The sequence below is a fragment of the Manis pentadactyla genome, chromosome 5, assembly GCF_030020395.1.
Source record: "Manis pentadactyla isolate mManPen7 chromosome 5, mManPen7.hap1, whole genome shotgun sequence".
Classification (NCBI taxonomy): domain Eukaryota; kingdom Metazoa; phylum Chordata; class Mammalia; order Pholidota; family Manidae; genus Manis; species Manis pentadactyla.
Genome location: NC_080023.1, coordinates 42,790,735 through 42,810,053, shown reverse-complemented (window position 1 = coordinate 42,810,053; position 19,319 = coordinate 42,790,735). Strand labels below are relative to the sequence as shown.

At 39.3% G+C, this 19,319-nt stretch overlaps 1 protein-coding gene across 5 annotated transcripts in view; it reads left to right on the top strand.

The window, feature by feature from the left end:
* LNX1 (ligand of numb-protein X 1) overlaps positions 1–19,319 on the top strand; it is a 170,076-nt gene that overhangs the window by 25,099 nt on the left and 125,658 nt on the right. For 3 of the 5 annotated variants that reach the window (XM_036895260.2, XM_036895258.2, XM_036895253.2), the window contains exon 2: positions 15,316–15,384. The gene's annotated coding sequence lies outside the window, so the exon portion shown is untranslated. Of the gene's footprint in view, positions 1–1,025; positions 1,164–1,767; positions 1,890–15,315; positions 15,385–19,319 lie in introns of those variants that run through there. The other 2 variants (XM_036895254.2, XM_036895255.2) reach the window with 2 other exon arrangements.

The following is a 19,319-nucleotide window of genomic DNA, read 5'->3' as shown; positions in this document are numbered from 1 at the left end:
AGGTCTGAGCCTATTCAGCTCTGTCACTACGTCCATGGGGAAACCACTTCGGTGCTGGCTCAGAGCAGCCCTGGGCAGGGCTGGGGCCTGGGTGCAGACAAGCCATTTGGAGAGACTTCGTCTTTCACGATATACTTCCTCTTCAAATCTCAGAGTGAAGCCACACTTGGGCACTGGCTGGGACATTTTTGAAAGGATGGGCCAAAGCAAGGTCAGGAGCCAGAGTGAGCAATGAGCACAGGCACTCTGCCCCTCTGCTAGAGTCGGCATAAACTTGGTCTGTTTCTTGGTGAGTGGGACCTTGTAGCCATTCTCCTGGCTTCTGTTAGAGTAGCTTCCAGTCCTGCTTCCGTCTGTCCCTCCAGATGCCCTGAGGGACGGCTGGAGGAGGGAGGAGAGGGCTTCCCTAGCCTCTCAGCTCAGTAGCCCCGAGTCAGCCCAGACACTCTAAGTCTATGAGCCTGTCTGGACACAACTTCAAGAAAAGTCTTCTTCTTGCCCCCATCCTTCCAACAAAATGACTGCCTCCAAGCTTTGCCTAGTAGAAATCTAGTGAATTTTCACTCCCACTTGAAAACCTGAAGTGGTGTTAAAGAAGAATGCTGTCAAGTTGGCGTCTTTTAAACTATTACCCAGGATCTTCTCTTTTAGTTGCTTCCTAAATGCAGTTTCCTCAGAGATTATATAAGTCCCGAGTCTGCTTGACCCAAAGCTGAGCACTTCCACTGGACACCCATCCTGGGAGCCTCCCGCATGAAGTGTAGGCGGACTAGCTAATGAGGAGGGTGCAGGACTCCTCAACAAAGTGCCCCCCAGATCCTCCAGAGGACCAGCAAGGCCAGTGGAGGCTTCACAGCTTCTGGTTGAGCACAGAGCATTAAATCTGAAGATATTATAGCATCCATCTTCAGAGATATGCTAACTCAAGACCGACTACCCATAAGCACATTTAAAGAAGAAAAATTAATTACTTCCATGTATTCATTCAACAATTATCATTTATTAATATTTGATTTTCCTTTAAGCTGGGAGAGTTCGGTTTGGGATTACTTCCTGTTGGCCAACCTTTATACGATGTTTTTTGTCAAAGATGTCTGAAGAATGAAGGTTCTATCTTGCAGACTACTTCTAGCTTCACTTCCCATGTCAGACTCCTGGCAAAGGTGGGTGTATGGTATGTTTTTTATTAGATTTTTTTCTTTTTTGGAGCCAGAGGCATCAATTCAAGCAGAAAATCTTGTTTTGTTGATGTGTGGTGGAGTTACTTTTAACATAAGTCTTCATCGTTAGGAGTAATTCTCATGGAAATACTAATATGAGAATCAACCCAAGTTATTTGGAAGGGCATTAAACTTTCAACACTATTATTCGACTCTGTTAGGATCAGTATGAGAACACTTGATTTGGCTTTTCTTATAAATGTTAATGAGCAGTTTATGTTGGGAAGGATGATAAATATATCCTGAGGACCATAGGGTAACTTCAAAGACCATGATAAGAGAGGTAAGAAGACGGTGAAGCTCCTAGGTAATCAAAAACCCCAAACCTGGTCCCTCTTGCAGCATCTAGGAGAGTCTTATCACATTAGCTAAACTTGCCTTCTCCCTGAAGAAGCACTAGCCTATGAGACAAAGACTGGGTACAAAGCTTGAACTGTCCCGTGCCACAGCTCTTAGAATCCAGTATACCTGGAGCAAATGCAGCTGAAAGGGACAAGGAGGGCTCCTGCAGGAGCAGGTGGTGCTCCCACATGCCACTCCTGTCCAAGCTGGTCTCAGACCCTTGGCCAACCTTTATATGATGTTTTTTGTCAAAGATGTCTGAAGAAAGAAGGTTCAATCTTGCAGACTACTTCTAGCTTCACTTCCCATGTCAAACTCCTGGGAAAGGTGGGTATATGGGATGCTTTTTATTAGATTTCAAAAGTAAAATTAATGCTCAAGTCATTGGTTTTTATGATTATGAAGCTCTTTTCTGAAGCCTCTAAGAAACCTCAGAGATTTTTCTGAATCACAAAATTGCTGAGGAAGAGCTTGTTTCCTTCTTTTGGTTTGCGTATTTATGGTGAAAAGAATGTAAAGAAATGGCTTTTCACTAAGGTGAGATGGGTTTCTTTGTATTGGCTAGCTCCCAGTTTTGTCAACTGTCCATATGACTTCTGGTGCCCTTGTACTCTGGTCTCTATGCTGAAGTCAGTCGATCGATCTTTTCAAGATGCTCTTATGTCCAGCACCTAACATAGTCCTGGCTCAAAGCATGTTCCATGAAGATTTGGTAAATGAATGAGTGAGGAAATGAATACTGGCTTGCAGGTAGCTAATCCCAACTTATTATTTTTCCTTTTCAAAGGCATTACTGAGTTACAATTCATAAACCATAACATTTCCTCCTTTAAAGTGTGTTATTCAGTGCTTCTTAAATCATATTTATAAGACTGTTTATCCATCAACACTATCAAATTTCAGAACCATCTTCATCAGTCCAAAATAAAACCTCAGACCCAGTCAGAGTCCTTCTCCACTTCCCCTTCGGCTCAGGTCCTGAAAATTTTAACCTATTTTCTATCTCTGTGGATTTGACTATTATGGACATTTCTCTTAAAAGGATCATATGAAATGTGGCCTTTTGTGTGAGACTTCTTTCACTTAGCTTATGTTTTAAAGGTTCATCCCTGTTGTAGCAACTATCAGTATTTCATTCTTTTTTATTGGTAAATAAAATATCATTGTATGGATATACCACACTTTGTTTATCCATTCATAACTTCATGGAAATCTGGGCTGTTTCTATATTTTGGCTATTATGAAAAACGCTGCTATGAATATTTGTGTATAAGTTTTATGTAGACATATATTTTCAACTCTTTTGGATATATACTTAGGAGTGGAATTGCTGGGGCATATGGTAACTCTGTTGAATTTTTGAAGAACTACCAAACTCAAAAGTGGCTACACCATTTTACATATCCAGCAGTGTATGATTCCCATTAATCCATATACTTGCCAACATTGGTTTTTTCTTTGTTTGATTAGTTCTGTTTTATTTTTTTTTACCATTTTTACCAATTCAGTGGCATTAAATACATCCACTTGTATAACCATCACCACCATCCCTCTCCAGGAGTTTTTCATCTCAGTAAACTGAAATTCTTTACCCATTAAACAAAATTTTCCCATTCCTCCCTCCCTCGGCCCTTGGAAACCACCATGCTTATTTCTGTCTCTGAGTTTTCTATCTCCATGACTTCTTTAGGGACATGATATAAGTGGAATTCTACAGTATTTGTCCTTTTGTGACTGGCCTATTTTACTTAGCTTAATGTCTTCAATGTTTATCCATGTTGTAGCATATGTCAGAATTTCCTTCCATTTCAAGGATGAGTAATATTCCTTTTTTATGAATATACCACATTTTGTTTATCCATTTACCCATTGTGGACACCTGGGTTGCTTCCACCTTTTGGCTATTGTGAATAATGCTGCTATGAACATGGGTCCCATGTTTGAGTTTCTGCTTTCAACTCTTTTAGATATATACCCCAAAGGGGAATTCTTAGATCATATGGTAACTCAATGTTTAATATTTTTTGAGGTGCTGTATCACAGCACTGTACCACCAAACCATTTCCATAGTAGTTATGCCATCTTACATTCCCATCAGCCATGTACAAGAGTTCTAATTTTGCTACATCCTAGGCAATACTTGTTCTTCTCTTTTCTTTTTTTAAATAATCCTAATGGGTCTGAAGTGATATCTCATTGTGGGCCAACATCTGTATTGTTTGTCTTTTTAATTTTAGCTATCCTAGTGGGTATGAAGTGGTATATCATGGTTTCGATTTGCATTTCTCTGATAATTAATGATGTTAAACATCTTTTCATAATGTGCTTGTTTGACCAGTTGTATATCTTCTTTAGAGAAGTGTCTATTCAAATCATTTGCCCAGTTTTTAATTTTGGGTTATCTTTTACTGTTGAGTTGTAAAAGTTATTTATATATTCTGAATACAAGTTCCTTATCTGATACATGATTTGCAAACATTTTCTCAAATTCCATGGTGGTCTTTTCACTTTCTTGATGGTGTCCTTTGAAGCACAAAAGTTTTTAATTTTGGTGAAGACTGATTTATTTTTCCTTTTGTTGTTTTTGCATTTGGTGTCCTAAGAAACCATTGTCTAATTCAAGGTCATAAAGATTGGCTTTTATGTTTTCTTCTAGGAATTTTACAGCTTTTGCTCTTGCACTTAGGCCAATGATCCTTTTTAAAAACTGATCTATAACTAATATATAACATTGTATTAGTTTTAGGTGAGGATAATTTTATATATATTACAAAATGATTACCAAAATGTTTTATTAACATCCCTCATCACACAGTTAGAAAATTTTTTTCTTATGATAAGAACTTTTAAGATCTACTTTAGTAGAAACTTTCAAATATACAATATAGTATTGTTAACTATAGTCACAACTCCAATGATCCATTTTAAGTTAAATTTTATATTTGGTATGCCTATAATTTTTTAAAATATTAATCTAAAAAATATCATTTCTTTAAAAACAATTGAATTTATTCCTTACTCTGCAAAAGAGGGATGTTACTACAATGTTGGGCAGTTTCCTTAAACAGAATCATTTTCTTATGAATTCTTTTAAAATATATGTTTTCTTACTATGCTGATGGATAGTGACTGCAGTGGGGTATGTGGGGGGGACTTCATAATATGGGTGAATGTAATAACCACAATGTTGCTCATTTGAAACCTTTATAAGATTGTATATCAATGATACCTTAATAAGAAAACTAATAAAAATATATATATAATGTTTACATGTAAAAAACGTCTGGTCCTTAGCCATATATACAATGTATTTAAGAATTCTGAAAATGTTTTAATATTTCATGAATAAATTTTTGAGTGACTAATGTGTACATGCAATTTCCTTGCAGAAATAGGGTGGTCTGCAAAACCAAATGCTGCAGAAAGGTCAAGGCAAGGAACAGCCTGGGAAGACCTCTGGGTTTGGTGGTTAGAGATCATGCCTATAGATGGTAGTGATCATGAATTAGCCCTGTGCTAGTTCAACGTCAGCAGACTGGGAAGGCAGGCAGTGAGGTCCATGAAGTTGCAGCTAAAGAGACTATTTGTTGTAGAAAGGAGAGAAATAGGATAATTACTAAAAGGTACATAAGAGTCAAGCAAAGAATTATTAAATATAAGGGAAACTTTACCATATATGTGTGGAAAACAGATGGTCCATAAGAAAAAGAGCATGAGGAGGCTCAAAAGAAGAGAGAATGAGAGCCCAGTTCCCAGAGGCAAGCAGAAAGAAGAGGGTTAAAGGCATAGCTGACACAAGGAACTTAGAAATCAGTAAAACCTATATTCCTTAGAAGAGCAATGGCTTATGCACAGATCTTTCACTGTGAGGTCGTTACTGAAACTAAAAGAAGTTCAAAGCCTAGAATTTGAGCTGCAGATGCAGATAGACCTGGGTTTAGATACTGTCTTTGCTGCTCGCTAGCTGTGCAACCCTGGGCAAGCTATGTAACACTTCTGGGCTTCAGTTTCCTTTTCCATAAAATAGGAACAGCAATCCCTCATCTCATTGTCTGGGTGAGGATTATATGAGGACTACATATAAATCTCTTGATAGTTATAAATTCAAAGTAACTCTAACAAACATATCTACATTACTTCATTTGAGCATTCAATTGATTAAAATATTGTATTCCATTATAAACGTTTCTTACTATTTAGTCACAATACTCTTGACAAATACCTGAGAAGTACAGGGTTTGTGTAAACATTGCTCTTCATTCTTGCTATATGGAGTTGAATCTCTTTCCCCTCCTGTCTTCTAGAATAACTGAGATGAAGTTAGCCCACATTTTACTCAAGCAATTCACATGGGCTGACTTGAAAATATTCCAGCCATACAATGTATTCAGCACCACATGACCAATCTAGTGATGTCTGAGTGATGACATCAACATACTATTTTGAAATCTCTTCCAGCCCCAAGCTAGGATAAATTATTAAAGCTCTTTATGACTAAATATGTCCATACAACATTTTCTTAATCTCTGCATAATGGAAGGATAAGCTGTTTCCACCTTTCTTGTGCAACCATATTCACTCTGGGCAAAACTCATTAAAACTCCTCAGTCCAAAGAATATTTTACTTCTAAAAGAAATAAAATTGTGAAAGGAAATGCTAGTGACTTCCAGCCACTAGGTTTTCCTGTGACATAGACATTGGTGAGCAATCTTTTTGGCAACATATGTGTCAGCCTCACTCTCATACTCTAGTCTCGGCAATAATGTTGTTTTTCCCCAGTAAATCCAAGGAACTGTTATTAGTATCTTGTTTTTCTCAGAACATTTTTCGTTTATGCTCTTAAACCTTTTCCCTTTCATGAGCTTCCTTCTTTGTTTTCTTTACTGTATCCTGTTGTAATAAGAGGATTTTGTTTTTATAACGATTTGGAAAACTTCCTTCCTGGCATTCAGATTCTCTCCTCAGATGTCAGAATGAGAGATAATGGTCCATTGCTAGCGCTTGAGTAAGGGAGTGATGGAGACACAAGGGGAGCTGTAGTCTCCACAGGCCAGTCAGGTTGACATCCTTCATGCGTGAGAGCGGCCCAGTGTGTACCAACAGTGGTTTACTGTTCGCTCCCATGCACCCAGGCATTAAAATGCAAGGCTAGTGTTTTGAAAATTGTCAGTATTTCCTAATCTACACACTCTTTGCAATGTCAAAGACTTTCTAAAGAACTTAATCACTCAGAACAAAGTTGGATTTATCACAAATGCCAACTTTCTTGATCACAATCTGCTCTTTCCAGCTTATAATACCTACATTTTTCTGAAACAGCTTCTGTTCTGCAGTTTCCTCCAATGAACAACTAAATATACAATAAATGTTTTATAAAATATCTATGGAAATAAGGGAAACATATAGCTTATTGTGACTTGTCTATAAAAGAGATTTGAAAACTGATTATCTTCCATGTAAGGTTTAAATAAAACCTTAATTTCCAAAAGTTGCCTACATACCAACAAATACTAGGATTTTAGTACTTTTTAGTTAAAACGATGTATGGTGGTGTGTGGGGAGACCTACGTGTCACCTAGTCCAAACCCTCCCTTGTGAATGAGGAGACAGAGCCCAAGGAGGGAAAAGAAAGGTCCAAAGCAGCTCACAGCTGTCAGCACTGTACTTAGGGCCCAGCTCTCAACTCAGCATTCATTTCATGTCACTGCCTCTTTTTTTTTTGAGGCTATCTGGTACATCAAAATATGAGAAATCATAATGTAAACTTTCCAGAAGCAGAAACTAGATTTTCTTTTTAACCCCTAGCCACTTGCTAGTCTCCTCTTGACCTAACTTTGTCTGATTCCCTCTGACACTAATGAACCAGATAGCTAACTAGAATTGTATGACTATGACAGAGTGGAATTTAAGTCCTTAGGTAAAACCCATGGGTATCTACAGTGGGTATTTGGCACATCTCTTTAATCCAGCCGTCTTGCCAATGGGTTACAGCCTCAGGCAAGTTCACAATGGATTCAATGTGACCAAAGAAATTGACAGCAAAATGTTCTTGGGGTGAAAGGATTATACCATTATACCCAACTTTATTTCCAGGTGGCAGGTCAGTCACTAGAATCCCATTCACTCAGAGCAAGTCTGCATGCAGCAAGCTGGTCTTTGCCTCTGGGTCTCTCTGTCTGCACAGCCATCCTCTGGGCCTCTGTCCTCGGCGCTGCCACCACTCCAGCCTCTGCTCCCCTGCAGTCTTGCAGCCCTACCACCATGTCGTGCCCAGAGCACTGGGTGGAGCTCTTTATATAGAGTCAACAGCTATGTATTGCCCACAGGTGTGCAGTGAGCTAGTCAACCAGGGCCAGGTGAGAATCCTGGCCACAGAAACTCTCATTTTATCCACACCAGCCCTTGTTCCAATGATCAAGCATCTGTTATATGCAAGGCAGCAAGTAGGTCCTGAATCCCTGCAAATTACAGATAAAAATAAACAAGTCCCCCTGCCCTTGAGAAGCTCACAATCTGGTACTGAAGAGAAACTGGTTAATATACAACCCTCAGCCAGCACACTGTTAAGTAGGGATGTGCAGCTCCTTGGCTCAGAGAAGGTGAAGACGGGAAAGGCAGCAGCTGCTGCACAGAGACTATAATTTGGCAGTTTGGGAGAACTGCTCAGTCTGGTTCATCAGAGCTGTGCTTCTGAAACTTGAACATGTGCACAAATCACTGGGATTCTTGTTAAGATACAGATTCAGATCCCGTAGGTCAGGAATGAGCTCTGAAATTCTGCATGGCCAGCCAGCTGCCAGGTGATGTTCATGTGTTCTACATTCTGAGGTTTGTGATTCAGTAAGTAGTGAAGAGCTATAGGGGAAATAGGTGGGGCCACAAGCAGGAGCAAATTAGTAAAGTGTTTTGAAAGTCATGCTATAGAATTTGGATTATCTCCTAAAAGTAACAGAAGTAGCAAATATACTTGAATAACTTGAAACTGATGTTGGCTTTCTAACTTTATTGAAAGTTCCAAAGTCATTTCCACCAGGAAACTGTCTTTCCCTTCCCTGGGTGGAGTGTCCTGTAATACTTCAATATGCAGCCTGTTTGCATTGTAAGGTAATACTGATTCACCCATCTATCAAATTCACTTAACTTTAAGCATCAGGAAGAATCTAGCATTGAATCCTGAAGCTGAGTGCATCCCATACATTCACTGTATTGACCCATTGGAGTTTTTCCATAAACTTTGGTCATATAGTATGTTTGCTGTAGAACAATGTTTTTCAAATGTTGGCATGCATCTGAAACACCTGGAGGACTTGTTAACACAGAGATTGCTGGATCCCACCCCCAGTTTGTGATTCAGTAAGTCTGGGTGGAGCCTCAGAGCTTGCATTTCTAACATGCTCACAGGTGATGCAGAAACGGTCTGGGGACCACACTTTGAGGACGCCTGGTATTGAGGAGACTATTGATTACTTCCCACCTAACTCCAAGCAGTGTTAACAAAGGAGATAAAATAAGTTAATGGCTAAAAGCATGAACTCTAAGCTGTGCCATCTTTGGCGAATTAGTTAACTTCTCCAAGCCTCTGAGTATACATCCATAAAATGAAGATAATATTTATAACACCCACTCCCTAGGGCCAATATGAGGATCCAATGGAAAAAAAAATACATGCATATATATGGATATATATATATCCATATATATATATATATATATATATATAAAACATTCAGGAATTACAAAAAAGTATTATTATTGCTAAAGGAACTCACCTCACTTGCTGATGGCACAGAGAGAATAAAACAAGGTTTTATTCAACAAAATTACAATGCATTTATTTACAAGTAAATTTGGCAAATGTGAGCTTAATCCCTAATCTTTCAAATCTGTAGGAATATCATAGCCTCTGTTGTAGTTTTGCAACCAGAGTTTTTATACTTTATGGGTGAAAACACCAGCTGACACCCATCTGATAAAAAGATTTATACTTCAAACCCACTGGGATGGCTATAGTGAAAAAGGCAGATGATAACAAATGTTTGACAAATTGGAACCCTCATACATTACTGGTGGGAATGTAAAATGGCGCAGCCACTTTGGAAAACAGTGTGGAAGTTCCTAAAAAGTTAAACATAGCATTACCATATGACCCTCCTAGGTATATAGCCAACAGAATTGAAAACATACTGTGGAGAAAGTGAAGGTTCCTGTGGCCAGGATTCTCACCTGACCCTGGTTAGCTTGCTCACTACACACATGTGGGCAATACATTGTTACTGATTCTGTATAAAGAGCTCCACCCAGTGCTCTGGGCTGCTCAACTGCAGTAGATGAGAGGCTGGAGTGGTGGCAGCACCGAGGACAGAGACTGAGACAGCTGCAGGCACAGAGAGGCCCAGCGGCAGAGACCAGCTTGCTGCATGCAGATTCACTCTGAATGGATGGGATTTTAGTAATTGACCTGCCACCATGGGAATAAAGTTGTGTATATACTCCTTCACCCCAAGAATGTTCCACTGTCATTTTTTTTTCAGTCTCATTGAATCCATAGTGAACTTGTCTAGGTGAAACCCACTGGCAAGACACATATGTTCTCATAAAAATGTTTACATGAATGTTCATAGCAGGGTTTTTCATAGTAGCCAAATGTGGACAGAATCCAAAGGTCCATCAGTGGATGAATAGCTAAACCATATGTCTTGCCAATGGGTTTCACCCAGACAAGTTCACTATGCCTCCAGGATTCTCTCCTCTCAACCTATGTGCCCTTAGTCCTCTGCAATGGTCCCTGTGCAAGGAAGCTCAAACATTGTTCTCCAGCCTCTCCAGCAAAAAGTCTTGCAGACACACAGGCCGGACTCGTGGCTCTGTCTCTGACCTCTGCCTCTTTGGTCTTAATGGCTAGAACTGCTGCTCTGGTTTCAGCTGTTGCCATAGCTCCAGTAAGATCCTATTGGACTTTCCATCTAATTTCCTTCCATCTGCTCCTGCCCATATTAAATCATCCCACATCTGGGTCCTCGTAACCTTCATGGGGCCCTGTAAATTCTTCTTGTGAGTAACAGGTCTTGCTTCTTTCCGGATTGTTGTTGTTTCTGCCTCTCTTAAGTCTGCCACTGTATGTGTCACCTCGCTTATGGGATGTCCTAAGTGAAGGGAAAGAATGGCCACCAGAAACCCGAAGAGGGATGTAGGAGCCATTTGAAGTACAGTATTTCTCATCCCATTAGTGAAAATCTCTTCATCTGGGTTATAATTCTCTGGACTATAGATGGCCTTTCTTATGCCTAGCTCTCGTAGCACCTGCTAGAGTTCAGCATACGTCTGCCATCCAACAGGAGAGGATGGCAGATTAACTGGATTGGGCCACACAGCAGGAAATGCAGCCATAAGCCAATCGAGGAGGGAGTGACTCCCTGGGGTCTGATGTGCATTTTGTAATCACTGCCTCAAGGTGGGCTGCACTGTCAGGGAAGACAGCTTTCCCATCTCTGATCCCGACAGAACAATTCCATCCACCCCTAAGTCCCACAGACACAGGAGCCAAGCTCATACTGACTCCAAGGGCTTCTGCCTAAACCGGGAGCCCAAATCCACCAGCTCAGCCTGAGTATAGGGTGGACCATAGAGTGCTCCATGACCTGGGGACGGGGCTGCTCCTCCCCTTGGGGAACTTTCAGCTGCTGGGTCTTTATTTTCTTTACAACCACTGGGCATGCTTTCAATACAGGAGGCGCCAGTGCCTCCGGCACCACCCCTTCATCCTTCCCCAGTTCCTCCATTTCTGGGGCTGAATGCACCTTTCTCTCCCCTCCCGCGAGTGCCTCCTCTGCTACAATCTTTACCTTTTCTACTGTGCATCACAGCAATGCTAGCTCAGTCTTCAGAAGATCTCTTACTTTCAGCTCAATGCTTCGCAGCTGATGTTCTTGTGCCACCTCCGCCTGTGCTTCCCTCAGGAGCTCGTCTTTTTCCTTGATGGCCTCTTCCTCCTTCAGAACACCTGGCAGTGCTGCCATCTCGTCTCCAATGGCACCTTGCTGCCAGTGCTCTTGTGCTGCCTCCTCCCGTGTCAAGGCCATTTCCTTCCTCAGGGAATCCACAGAGGTTTGCAGCTCATGTTCTCATGCCACCTCTTGCATCAATGCCATTTCCCTCTTCAGGGAATTTACTGAAGTTTGCAGCTTGCGTTCTCGCGCAGCCATTTCTTGGGTCTCCTCTGTAGACCTTTTTAAGACTGAGCAGCAGCCAATCCAGTCCCCGCTGCCTCACGGGCACTCTGCTTCTCAAAGGATCTGCTTACTGTATCAAGAGCCACCCCTACTGCCTGAGGTGTCACCTCCACTTGCCTTCAGTCCTGGGGTGGGGCCCAGTACTCTAGGAGGCAAGTCACCTCAGACCACATACCCATTGGGGGCCGACCCACTGTCTCCCCATTCACAGGGGCAGCCCGCTGAAGCACCCCTCCCATAAGGGCAGCCTGTCTTTTCCCTTGGTCAACAATGAACCCTGCCGACTTTCGCCAATTGTCTTGCCAATGGGTTTCAGCCTCGGGCAAGTTCGCTATGGATTCAGTGTGACCAAAGAAATTGACAGCAAAACGTTCTCAGGTTGAAAGGGTTATACCCAACTTTATTTCCAGGTGGCAAGTCAGTCACTAAAATCCTATTCACTCAGAGCGAGTCTGTGTACAGCAAGCCAGTCTCTGCCTCTGGGCCCCTCTGTCCCGCACAGCTGTCCTCTGGGCCTCTCTGCACAGTCATCCCACCTAGCCATCTTCCGGGCCTCTGTCCTCGGCATTGCCACCACTCCACCCTCTGCTCTGCTCTCCTACAGCCTTGCAGCCCTGCCACTGTGTCGTGCCCAGAGCACTAGGTGGAGCTCTTTATATAGAGTCAAATTGCCCACAGGTGTGCAGTGAGCTAGTCAACCAGGGCCAGGTGAGAATCCTGGCCACAGGAACTCTCAATTTATCCACACCATATATATATATATTCCATTGTGGCATATATCCGTACAATGGAATAGCATTTAACCATTAAGAAGGAATGAGTAATGATATACACTACAATGTGGATGAAACTTGAAAATATTTTGTTAAGTGAAAGAAGTGTGATATAGAAAAACACATTTTGTGACTCCACTTACATAAAATGTCCGTAATAGGCAAATCCATAGAGACAAAGCAGGCTGGTGGTTGCCAGGGCTGGGGAAAGAAGAGAGTGGGGACTGACTGAAAATGGTATGGGATTTCTTTTTAGGATGATAAAAATGTTCTGGAATTAGATAATGGTGATGGTTGCACTCATAAATATTCTAGAAACTACTGATTGTACATCTAAAAGGGTGAATTTCATAGTATTTGAATTACATCTCAAGTAAAAAAATGTTTAAGACACCATAATTCCACTTGGTAAGAATAACATTTTCATCTTCAAGTTGTACTGTGCAATAAGGTAGTTACTAGCTACACGTGGCTCTTGAGCTCTTGAAATGTGGCTAATCCAAAGTGGGCTTTGTTATGAGTAAAATACATGATGAAACTGATATAGGTTTAAAAAAAAGTAATATACATTAGCTAAATACATGTTTGATATTGAAATATTTTGGAGATAGTTAAAATATAAAACTAACTTAACTGTTTATTTTTACTTTTTAAAATGTGGCTACTAAAAAATTTAGAATTCTGTATGTGGCTCAAACTTGCATATCTTTCTCCTGGCCAGCTCGCCTCCCCAGTAAGTCCATGTCTTTGTAGAGGCACATGGAAGTATTTGCATCTGGGGCTTAGTGAATCTAAGACTGGTCCTTTTCCTTTACATAAAGCTCTTTGTACCCAGGACTTGATTAACTCTTTTGCATCAGCATGACTCAACACATGTAAACAGGGCAATTCAATGGATATTTCCAGTTTTTGTTCTTTGAGTAGAAGGCCACCTGCAAAAACAGAGCCTTGTTATCTCAAAGAGCAAGGTTCTGGGCCATTATTTTAGAAAGTACTTTTTGTGTCTCTTGCTAATGAACTACACAGTAAGTCATCTGAAAAAGAAATTTTTAAGGCGTAATTTCTTTCCCCTTAAGAGTCACTTCTTTTTCCAAAGCTCAAGTCCTATGTCAAAATATTCTTAACCTTGACATGTATTTCTAGATATCAGTGAAGATTGATAATAAGATTTCTCCCAGAAGGGAATATTATTGTTAAATGAGCTGAAGATAAGGAATTTTTGGTAGGTGAAGTAGTTAAGGGCAAATTATTTGAATAATGTAGGAATGTCTATTAATGGTAAGGAAGTTAAGTAGGTTGATTGCTTTTTTTAAAAGCATAATATCTTTTTATTATAAAAATAATATGTTATTTTGAAAAATGTCAAAAACACCAAAAGCAAAGAGAAGTAAATAACCAACATTCCCAATCTCACTACCAGAGATAATCATTGTTAATATATAAATGTCTATCCTTCCAAGGGAAGAAAGCTCTTGATGAATCAAAATTATTCTATACAGGGAAAATTGGCCCAATTTCTATTGTTGACTATTGGTCAACACATGGTAAAACATTTTATTTTTCATTCAATCAAAAATGATTCTATTGTCACTCTAAACTGTGAAAAGATAAAACCAATTTCTATAGGTTTGGTTATATAACATTCCTGTGTTACAATTTAGTAGCTGGGCTGAATGTAATCCTTTAGCCTTTGCTCCAATTAAACAAGAAAGACACTTACACTACACACATAGATGTGGGTGGGCATGCCTCTATACATTTTTCTTTTCTCTTTGCCAATGAAGTCGTATAAAAATATTTACCATGCTCTTATAGGCTCATGAATGTGGTGTAGTGTCCACGTCATGAGGCACAGGGTGGATTATTTACTGGCATTTTTATGGACCCATATTCAAGTGTTTCCCCAGCTGTGTTTACAGCTTTGACTTTCTAAGCCTCTTAAGAAGGAATCAGTTTTGATCATCTTAAGTCCCAAAGTAAATTTTCTTTTCTGAAGATTATTCTAGTTGCCATCACAGGTTAGTCTGGCCTATTGAATCATCTTTTAGTGCTGTGACATTCAAAAAGGAAAGCAGGGTTTTGCTTCAAGGAGAAAGGGAGATTGGAAATGTGACTCAGATTCCTTCCTGTAAGAGGTGAGGTTTTCAGAACTCCTTTGCTCCTTTTTCTTTTTTTTTAATATGTAGTTTTATTCTTTAGTCATTTCATTGTGTAAGTCTGGTCTCTTTAAAATAGTGTAAGTACATATAGAGTTAAGATTCTTATATGACATTTTTTTGTTTATTAGTTTATATGTTAATGACTTTCAATGTGTAAGTACAGACATATGCTCTCAATAATACTTATTTCTTGACTAAGGAGAACTATAAGTGATATTTAGAAGTTTTAGAGATGGTAATTTATAGGTGATTCCTTATTAGGTAACTTTTATAAATGATTATGTTTAACATTCCTTAGTTTAAACCTTCCAGCTGTAACCACACAATTAGCCACATTTAGAACCAGAGTATTTGCTAAGAGCTAAGGCTTTGCCATTTAAATGTGTTAGCTTGGGCTGATCAATTAACCTATCCATGCCTTAGTTTCCTTACAGATATGATAAATAACTAGTTAATTGAGTTAATTCATGTAAAGTAAATGGCATGATGATAAGATGTCAATAAATATTAGCTGCCGCTCCTGAATCTCCTACCACTAATGTATCTACAACCACTACACTCTTGGCCAGTAAAGCAATTCTGTTCTTCCAGGCTGGGATCTTCGAGAGCTCCCTCTGTGAAGAAATGAGGCAACAGGGGAACCCCTGCAGAGCCGGCCAGGTAAGCCAAATCAACCAGACTGTTCATTTGCGGACACATCTGAGTACTAAGAAAATGAGATAAAAGCAGCAACAGCGGTCCTATTGACCTCTTACTGGCTATATGGTGCTGTCCTGCGTGCAGGATATTGAAGAGTAGACATAAGATCTAGTGCCTGTCTTTGTGATCCTCTGTCTCCTATGAATTTCTAAGTGTGCAGTACTTAGCTTTTTGTGTCCATGTAGGGAATGTGTTTTCCCTAGATATCTAAGGGAAAAAATAGAACTAGAAAATAGAACACTATACACAGAACACTAGAAAAGAGAACACTAGAAAAGAGAAAGATAAACAGATATTGAACTAAAATGCCCAAGCCTCTGTATTAATCAATTCTTGCTGTGTAATAAACCACTTCAAAAAAACTCAGTGACTAAACCATTGACCATGTATTATTTCTCACAGTTCTGGGGGTTGGCTGAGCTATTCCTCTGCAGGTTTTGCCTGGGATCACCCATGAGGCTGACTTTAGCTGGAAAGTCCCAAACAGCCTCACTCGTTGGTCTGGGATGGGTGCTGGCCAGTGGTGAGAGTCTCTTCTCCTCCCCAGGCCTCTCACTCACCAGTGGGCTAGCCCAGGCTTCTTTGCAGTATGGCCAGCTCAGCGTTCCAAGAGGGCAAGATGGGAAGCTGCAAAGCCTCCCAGAGCCTAGATCTGGAACTCCCACTGCATTCCAAGGCCAGATCCCCAGGAATGGAGAAACAGCCCTACTTCTCGCTGAAAGAAGCAAATCACATTGCATAGGGGCTGGACACAGCCTCAGTTAACTACAGCTGCATAACAAGCTGTCCCAAAAGTTCATTTCTTAAAACAATGATTTTCTATTTCTCCATGAGTCACTGGAGGCCATGATTATACTAATTTCCCAAAACCTGTTTATCACTCTTTAAATGGTGACATTTCTCTTTAGTGGCATGTTTCTCCCTCCTGTTTCTGTGGTTAATCAATCTGAAGTGTTGTGACAATACTAGGGTCAATGATTTGAGGAAAAAGGAAAACTACATTTCTTTCTCACTCTCCTAGTTTAAAAGCAGATGAATGAATGCAGGAATGGCTCCCAAAAGTCAACTTGGGAGGAGATGAGGAGAGTATGTTTTAATAAAGAAAAAGAGCCAGATTCCAAGGCTGTGCCACACCCTTAGAGTCTTCTCTGCACCTGGAGCTTCCTTTGCAGGGCAGGAAATAGCCCCATCACATAGAGGCTGAAGGAGGTAGACAGATGTGAGCACGGAATGTGAAAGTAGTCAACATTCTGTAAACACTGAGGCAAGGGACTCATGAGCAGTAAACAGTGTGGGCTGACTAAAGATATCTCAAGTTAGTTTTCTTGGATTCACATATTTTCCTTCATATTTGATCCTGAAGAAGTTTACTATTTAGATAACTCTAAAATTCTAAAACCTATGACCTACAGAACAATTGGACATCTTTCCACGTACCTGTGGTGGAACCCTTTTTTTTCTGGCTTCTCTGTTGTGCAAAAAGAACTATGGCCTGACACCCCTAGAGAATCTGCCCAAATGGTGTGATTTGCTTTACTTAGAAAGGTTAACCTGGGTGTTATTTCAAGAACAGAAGTATGGACAAGATGGGATAGAGGTAGAAACCTCATAGGATATGGAGATTTCCAGAAGGATGTTGAAGCCTTTCTGAGTGCTATTTCTGAGATGAAACACTATGTCATGGGAGGGAAAGTCAGAAGCACAGGAATCCCAGAATGAGAAATTTTTCCCTGGAGAATTTTTTTGGTACATGGGTTCAAATGGAATTGCAAATATTCCTGGCAAAGAAGTTATCTGTGAAACAAAGTTCCTCAACTTGGCCAGATGAGTTCTTTATGTCTAAACACACATTCATACATTTTCACAAATACATGTGAATGTGATTTGATTTAAGCATAGGTACATACGTGCAGTCATGTGTGGGTGGTCTTATTTTCCCTTTTTTGGCTTGGCACCTCGTACACATATCAATTCCCAACCCACCCACCTACCTGGATAACTCATATTAATAATCTAGTATGTATCTTTCCCATTTTTACCCAAGGCTATATAATCATACACAGAAGCACACATACACATATACACATGGATACTTTCTGATCATTGTTTCACAAAAATAGAACCACATTACACACTTTTCTTCTGTATCACGTATTACTCAGTCAACAGTACCTTCTGAAATTCTTCCTGTCAATCAGCATGACTCTGATTAATTCTTCTTGATGGCTGTATTAATTCTTCTATGATGGCTGCATCCATCGTAGGGATATGCAATAGCTTAATAAGCCATTCCCCTGTTGCTGGAAACACATCACAGCTTTACAATTTGCTAAAAAAATAAAAACAACTCCCTCCCTCAAAAAACAAAACAAAACACCTTTATATAAATCTTTATGTTCTAGTAACTTTATTTCTATTGGGGAGGTTTTGGGCCTTAAGAGTGTATATATTTTAATAGCTATCTCCATATTGTTTCCCAAGAGGCTGGAGCATTTCCCATCCCATCCATGCTGCATGCAATTGCTCCCTTTCTTACAACCCTGTCAGCAATTAGCTACAGATCTTTGAAATTTTAGACAATATGGTAGATATAAAATGATAACTCCTTGTTAGTTGAATTTGCATTCCCCTTACATTTGGTGAATTTGAGTATCTTTCTATGTTTTTTTAGGCATTTGGATTTTATTTTCTGTGTGGGTATTGCACATTCATATCTTTGACCTGTTCTCCTATCGCTTTGTTCTTGTTTCTGTTGTCAAACTATAATAAATTTTTGTATATTATAAAAAAATATATTATCTGCATTGTACGTATTTCTGAAAATCTACCATGGTCAGTGATATTTTTAGGATATCTTTGCCTTCAAAGTTTTAATTTTCATAGTTAAATATGTCTGTCTTTTCTCTGTAGCTTTTTTTTTTTTTTTTTTGAGAGGGAGAGGGCATCTCTCATTCTCTGTAGCTTTTGACTTCTCTGTTCTGACCAGGAAATTTTTCCTGTACAATAGAGTACATATAATCTACTAGATTTTCTTGTAAGAACTTTGCTTTATTTTTGTATTTTTCACTGATATATTTGTACTGTAACTTTGGATCTGCAAGAAAATTGGGGTGCAGTAAGGTACTGATTTGAATCTAATGGCTTTATAGAGGGCTCTAATAACAGATGAGGAAGTCTTCTGCCCTGTACTATCCCTATTTTTCCAAAATTACTTTCCTTTCTTTAGTATTCATTTTTCTTTAGGAACTTTAAGATCACTTTATCCAATTGCCATAACAAACAAACCAAAAATACCCATATTGTTGTGAATTTTAGCAAAATATACACACAATTTGGGGGAATGTAATATTCTTATGGCATTGAGTCTTCTCATCTAGGAATATCTTCTTTCCACTTCTTCATTTTTCCTTCATGTACTTTAGTATGAATTCATTGTTTAGTTCCTCTTTTGTTATATCCATTTCTAAATATTTCATAGGGGTTTCTTTTTCATTATTTCAAACAAACCTTTTTCCATTCTTGTTTCATTGCTAGAGTAGAGAAAAGATAATGATTTTCTTTTGGCATATTTTTGACCAATCTCTTTATCAAATTCTCTTCTTAATTCTAGGAGATTTTTCTAAGATTCCTTTGGGTTTTCTAGGTTTACAGTTATATCATCTGCAAAAACAGTTTTTCCTCTTCTTTTCCAATGTTTATTCCAGTTTTTAAAGTTGTTATAATCAAGTTCATAATATATTTTCTTCAAAAATTTTAGTCATTTTAATATCTATTCTCTCTGCTTCTTAATCTTTTATAGTTTTACTTTTTCTTTTTAAAAATCAAGCTTGTTTATCAAATGTATAGATTTTTAATATAACAAAAGTATTTTTGATTTTCAAGTAGTCAACTTTTTT